We start from the raw sequence: 7,891 nt of genomic DNA on the forward strand, positions 1-7,891 counted from the left end.
AAAAATTAAATGCATAATTTATGTGTGTCAGTCGAGTTAAGACCCACTATCTAAATTTGTGAAAATATCCAAAATCTTTATATCAACATACAATTATGATCGGTTTGTGATAATTGAGCGACACCTTAAGTAGGAATTTACATAAGAAGCATACATAAACAATATGACGTAAAAACCATACAAATTATGTATAGAACATAACCTCGAATGAAGGCCAAGAAACATAAATTATAATGAATTACTGCGTGAAGGATAAATTCTGAATGCAAACTCTATGGTTAAAGAATAAGGATATGTGTGTGTATGTAATCCCTTACATATATGAATTTACGTATATATGGTACATATTAATATTATGGGTTTTGTATAGTTAGCATATGCTAGCTCTCGACTCTTGGACTAAAGGAGAAGGGTTATTATAAGAACAAATAGACCACATGGCAGACTTATGTCCATATGAAAATGAGAGAATAATCATTGAGGAATCTAAACAAAATTCATTAAACTAATCTATAAATAAGTAGTGTGATAACCCAGTATCTATTAAATAAGAAAGAGGAGAAAAATAGATATGTGTCTATAATTGAATATTCGATTATGTAGCAAACTCTAGAGAAAATAATTCCAGCCATAGTAGTCACTTATGAATAAGTAGAAAGAAAATTAAACAAATTCCAACTATACATTTCATGCATAAGTAAAAGATAATGAATGTGTACAACTTAGCCAAATCATTGTAACTCGTATAAAGTCCCCCAATATAAATACAAAAAAGGTCAAGATGAACCTATTTCTGCAAGAGAATAAATTCAAGTAGATTTCTTTAGCCTTTATAACAATATCTACATCAATCAAGAGGAATATTTCCTTTAAATATTAAATTCCTCTTAGGGAAGAAATAAATCATTTCTCTTAATGTTTAGTTGAGAAAACATTAGTGTTGTGTCCTCTGCCGAGGAGCCAAGGAACCAAAATTACAAGTAAATTCTTAACACATATCCATAAAGCAGGTGTAACCATCCTGGGAGAAGAAAAGTTGAAGTTAGTCTCAGAAAATGAAGTAAATCCCAAGGATGGAATAGAGTGACATGTATGAAACTCAATTAATTTGGTATACCTATGTTAGGGTCAAAACAAAACTTAGTGAGAAAAAAACATCATGAGTATTACATTAACCTTATCACTTTACTATAACAATGGATGGAAAAAATAAGATATACGTGAGAAAGGATTGAACCCCAATCTTGCACAAAATATCTACAAGATATCATAAGAATACATTTTCAGTGTATTTCATATGGCAGTGAGAGTATTAATTTTCAAAATAAACAAGAACCCTAGAAGAATTATCTAAATCAAAATTAAGGAGAGGCATTCAAGTATTAATAACACACCTCTATGGTTGATTTCTATGTCAGAGCATGATAGTGGTATGCCAAGGTTATACACTTAAAACCCTAGGCCAAAATGTGAGAAAAGCCTAAGATGTAAGTTATTGTACTTTTTTCACATAGGAAGTTCTTAGCTTCAAAAACTAAGCCGAGAAACCAACTCGACCAGTATTTAGGTTCAATCTAGCCCTTGAACCATAAGGGGCTCCCTCACTTGTTATAAGGCTTTGTTTAACGTTGTTCATTGTCACTAGACAACAACTTATGAAGCACAATGGCCAGATTTATGATTTATTTTGGGTGGTTGCTAATGATTGTCCAATCTCTATTTATGAATAAATCCCTCTCTTGTAGAGTCCTTGGTTAGAGTGCTAGCATCCAATTTAAGAGAATAACATGATTTTTAAAGAATTTGACAGAAGAATATAAGGGAATTCATGATAATTGAGAAGTCATGTTGAATACTTAATCAAACAGATAGAAGGGATGTGTGTATAAGACTTGGACAACAAAAAGAAAACACATTCAAAATATGACATAAGGCAACAATTAATAGATGTAGAAGAATTAATGAACACAAACCGTCTAGTTGATTAATCTGTTTAAATGATAATAAATTTGCAAGGAATTTAGAGAGATTGACACTCAATCTTTTCTTAACCAGATCCCCAATGTTACCTAGAACATGTGCAGAAATAAGGTATGAAAGTACTGGAAAAACAACAAGAAAAATTATTTCTATCAAGAACTGGAGCTAGAATACTTCAATTAGGAATTTTGTAAAAGTTTTACAAAACAACAAGGTTTTCACATCAAAAGCCAACTATTTTACATTACAAATGAAACAACATATAGAATAAATATCTTCTAAACCGTTACACTATTTCTAGCATAAAATCATAAACAATAAACTAAAAATAAAAAGAATCTTCAAAAAACTGCACGAAATCTAGAGATGGTTGCAAGTCTTTGCCTTGAACTCTTGAGCTGCTCAAGTTGTCTCCTGGAAAACTATACTTTGGTCCTAGTTTGTTGATCTTCTGCTACTAGGTGTCCTTTGAATGTTGATATCTTTTCCTCTAAAGCTGAATAAGAATGATTGTTAATCTTCCTCCAAATGTTAAAATCGTGTCTATAATATGGTTGATTGGTTTTTTTTGTAGGTGTCCTTTGAATCTCCAATGCTTGAATTGACCAATGATTTTATGTCACATTTTAAAGTACTTCACCATTGTTGTAAAATATTTGGGAAGAAAATATTTTGATAAATATTTTTCTTAAACCTGTAAATGCATATTTCTCTCTTTTCATGAATTTCATAAATGAAATTCTCAAAATGTCTCCTAAAAAATTGCATCTAGTAAATCCATCCATTGTTTGAAATCCATGTCTTGTTTTGAAATCTATGTCTTGTTTTGTTTTGAATTTAAATATTTATGAATAAATAAAATTCATAAACATATTTATAGAAACCATTGATTGATTTCCTCCCCAAGGATTTTAAAAACCATTTCTTGTTCTCCCATTGTTGGTAAAGTATTTTTTTACTTTCTCTTTTTACTGCATAAATTTTTTGGATAAGTATTTATCCAAATTTATGTCCCATGCATTTATCCTCTTTATACCATAGAAAAAAAAGTTTTTTTTTTCTCTGTAAAATTTTGTTTTTACCTAGTCTTCCTTTACTTTCACCTATAACCTCATTTCACACCTATAAGTCTTCTTTTACATAAGTCTCATTTACCTCAGTCTCATTTTTAATTAGCCTCCCTTCCATAAACTCATTTCATAAATATATGAAGTTTCCTTTAAAACATGGTAGAAGTCGAATAGGCAATCCCCCGATCCCGAAATCCATCAATAACCATTGATTTAACTTTTCACATATCTCGAGCCATGAAGATTAAGGGAAATTTAATAATTAAGTGTGGAGTTGGGACACAAATATAATTTAAATTTTTGATTTGGATGACATATATAATATAATAATAAATGTGGTTCCCATAGTTTAGAGTTTGGGTTTGTTATTTTTAAACTAACTTTTAATATTTTGAATAAATAATTTAAAAATATATATAATTATATATATTTTATAAAATTGAATTTTATTTAAAAAAAGCTATTAAAAAAATAACTTGGAGACATTTATAAAAACCTCATACACTTCATGCTTTAGCAATGGAAAGGGTTAGATGGAATGATATTTAATGAAGGTATTTGTCAAGGTAATGATAAAATTGAAGGAAGGTGGAAAATACATTTTTTAGAAAATTGTAACTTCTAGGATGCCAAAATATGTTACAACATAAATGAAGAAAGATGTGCAAAGAAAATTGGAATGGGATAAGTTTACCTTAGTAAGATGAGACCATGCCAAAAGAATAAGATATTGATGTTGCTTTTGCAACACGGTGCTTGTGTAATAAAAATGAAATAGTTAATGACAAGCCCTGCAACAAATGTAAAACCCTTATAGAAGGTTTAAAAATACTAATGGAAGGAAGGTTTACCTAAAAGGGGTGGTGTGAGAAAGGATAAATGTAGAAAAAAATGGAATTCTAAGGGGAATTATTGACATATCCATGTGGATTAATCCTTTTAACTTGCATTTCAACAAAGGAAAAAATTTTACTTCAACATCATAACTTAAGAGTTGAGAGAGAATTAAGTGGATAAAGCACAATACATATTTAATACTTTCTCTTAATAAATGTTTCCATGGAGTCGAAATTCATTTAATTTAATTTTGGACAAGTGAATGTATGGAAGGAAAGGATATTAGAGTTCTTTCAATGAGTAGAAAGATGGAAAAACAAAAACCCGGTAGAATAACATAGCTAAGTGATGCTATAGTGGTAATTTTCAAATTGAGAAATGTCAAAATGAGTTGGTGATTAGTTTTTCTTTCAGTCGATGTTACACAGTATTTTGTCATACCTTCACCTCACTTCCCATTCCATATCACAAAGTTCCAAAAAATTGACTATTGTGCAACATATCCATCATGATATAGAGACCAAAGCTTCCTGAAAAATCAAAGGAAAACTGCCCTGAATCCATTCTAGAGAAGGTTGCCTAAAAACCTAGATTTTGGCATCAACACATTTTTCTCCACTGCATGCTTGTGCTGATGGCAGGTTTCTCAGTGTTACACTCATGCTATCATCATGGGCTTTCATAGAAAAACCTTCGTTGAACCTCTTCTGGCAGGTTTTCCCAAACTTGAGGAGAAGCTTCGTTGACTAGAACCTTCGAGAACAATGAGCTGGATATTCGTTGATATTGATATGGTCAAGCTCTTTCATTTGGGCCTCTTAATCTTATCATCATGGGCTTTCCCCTTGAGATGTGGACCTTCCTCCCTCTTTTGTGGATGCCTAACTCCCTCTCCCTTCCTATAAATTCCTTCCCTTCCGTTCCCAAATGGTTGGTCATTGATTGTTTCATCCCTATGCTTAGATTATGCTTACATGCTACCCATTCTAGCTTGGAGAAGGAGTGCTTGAAGAGTTTTTACTTGGACTTGGACATCCACCAAAATGAGGTCTCCAAAATCAAGGCATAGGTTGTATGCTTCCCTTTTTAGGTTATTAATATATACATTTGATGTTCACTTTCCATAATTGCATAAATGTTTATGCTATTAGCTTAATGTTCCTTAATCTGTTAAGTAGTTTATGTTTGATGTATGACATATATGCTCTCGTATCTTTCATAGTACTTTGATCTTCCTTTCTGGTACCCAGATGTGAAGAACAACTAAGAAGTGAGGCTTGGAGCTAAAGTTTCAAGGCCATCTCCAAGGATCGAGCGATTAGCATCAGAGTGAGGTAGGTTTCTCCTTCTCTCTGCATTTGTCGAACATAAACTAGGAAAGTGTATGTTAGTTTGTTAAATTGTTTTTAGATCCACTCATTTAGCTAGAGGGATCAACTCTATTCGCATAGGGGATTTGGCTTCACAAAAAAATGGTGACTCAGCTAGGGAAGCTATAGCCTTTTTGTCCTCCTTTCTCAATTGATCTCTTGATGAGTTTGACCGACCATCGTGTTTGAGCCCCTGACGTTTTGTTTTTTCCTACGTGAATGGATTTTTTTGATGTTTTGATTGATTACCTCATTTTATTACCCAATTCTTACTTCTTTGAATGTTCAAGTGCTTGACTACAATTTCATTGATTTTAGGTTTTATAGGTGGTTTGATTGTCACTTTCTGCTTGTGAGTGTCTTCGTGTCTCCAGTTTGTTGAATAATTAGACCCATTCATTTGGTAAAATCACTTGAAAGATTGATTTATATTGGTTTCATTTTGTCTTGTGCAAAGATGTTTTTCATGTGTACTAGGTCATCTTGCATTTGAAATCCATCTTTGTCATTTATCAAGCATAGATTACATTTTTTGGTTTGCAAACTGAAAGGAGTATATTTTCTTATCTATTCGAGAAGTGAAAGACCTTTTCATTTAGTGCTTTTGAATTTGGTGTTACTTTCATTGATGCCTTGTTTGTATTAGTACTTTGAATCAAAATCTTCATTTTTATTTAGTTGAAGCTTAGCTACATGTGATCATATAAAAATTGAAGAGAACATCATATAGGTAAAGTGCATCTTAGTGAAATAAAAGTCATTTTTGCTTTCAATAGATTGCACATTCATTAGTGAAAGTGAAGTTTAGTTTTTTTCCTTGCATTTTGCATTTGGAAAAATTAGTGAAGGCATATTGTTTGATGCATTAATTTCTTGAACTTTCTTCCCTCATTAGAATAGAGTTCATTGAAATGAAATGTTTTCTTTTTCTCATATAGTTGTATTTTAGGATTCAAGTTACATCGTTTGAGCCCAAATTGAAACTTAATTCAAGAAAAACATTAAACTTTATTGAATAAACCTAAGGATAATTTGGAACTTAACACAAACATTTAGAGGTCTAGGCCAGAGACGTGTTATAGCATCTATAATCCTAGTAGTTGTCATTAACTTCGTGCATTGTATCCCGAGGATGAAATCCTATTCGAGTACGAAAGTATATCAGAGTTTCTCTAGTACATTTGGGTATATCAGAGGAACTATAGTATGACAAGTATATGGGAATGCTCTCGAGTACATATTGGGAGACCCCACTAGGTTTCTATCCTTTAGCCACAAGTAACCAAGTCAGCCATCTTGTAAGCATGATACCATCAACACAACATTCAGGTAGATTGGTTGTTGTACGTTAAATCCTTAGCTTCGGCTAAGGTGTATATAACAGTTCATGGATACTCGGTAAACCCTCTTGCCTAGTACACCATTTTTTTTTTTTTAATTTTAAAATTTAACTTCCCAAAATAACATGACTTACCTATGTTGTTATCCTCGGCCTCATATTGCATGATTAAAAGTAACTTTTAATTTTAGGCTCAAATCAACCAACCCTTATTGTTTTTGAGAAAACTTCATTGTGGCATAACCATCGGGATCACCTTACATTTCCCCTTCATCATCTCACACTGAACGGTCATCACAAGGAGCTCATCCTGAGTTTTCATAGTCACTCGAAGCCCAATGTCTTGAACTTGGGATTATCCCGAGTATTCAACCCCTTGCTTCTTGTCCTCCACCTCGAGACTTATCATCTCAGGAATTTGATCCTGAAACCCCTGAGAGTCCACAAAGGTTTTTTTTATTCCCTCCAAATCCGGTTTTTGATCCATTGGTTATATCTCCTCAACAAAGTTATATTCCATATGATAATCATGGTGTATCTTAGGAGTTATTTCCATGACCATCTCAGATTTCTCCTCACCAACTGTTTCCACCCATGGTTTTAGAAGGTGAGTTTCTAGCCTCTTCTCAAGGTCCTCCAAAATTCTTAGATACTTATACTCCTAGTGTTCACAATGGTTCTCAATATGATCTTCTGCCTGAAGGTTATATATCTGTGGGAAGTGTTGAACCTCCACAACCACCTGTAAGTAGTGAGCCTTTATTTCCATTTGGTTGTACATCTTCGGCTCAATTGGTTTAAGGTACTCCAAGTGTGTCTTCACTTTATCAAAATCCCATTTCGTCATCAGGCACCGTGCCTACTTCTGGTTCATCTGTTTCAAACGTGGCATCTCAAATTCCCATACTGACTGTACTTTCATCATTTCCTCTACAACCAACAGTTATGGTTGGTGTAATAAATGTCCCTATAAGCTCCTCAGGTCATCCATTAAGTGGAAAATATGTGCCACCACCTATCACACAACATGGGGGGAAACAACCAACTCTGCCTTATTTACCTCTTGTTTCGGGTGTATTTTATTTGAGTGCACCTCAAACTTGCACTAACAGAGGTAGTCAAAATGTTGGCAGTGTACCTTATCCTCGTGGATCATCAATTCCATCTGGATTAGGCCAGATCCCGTATAAACAACCTCTTTTGGCTCAGGTACCCTACCAACAATCATACCCTCTGTATGGCTCTCAACACCCTCAATATCCACCCTTTACTCAATAGGTAGGTCCCCAAATCTA

Source organism: Pinus tabuliformis, chromosome J, assembly GCF_031772625.1.
Source record: "Pinus tabuliformis cultivar Carrire ecotype Pingquan chromosome J, CPIR1, whole genome shotgun sequence".
Classification (NCBI taxonomy): domain Eukaryota; kingdom Viridiplantae; phylum Streptophyta; class Pinopsida; order Pinales; family Pinaceae; genus Pinus; species Pinus tabuliformis.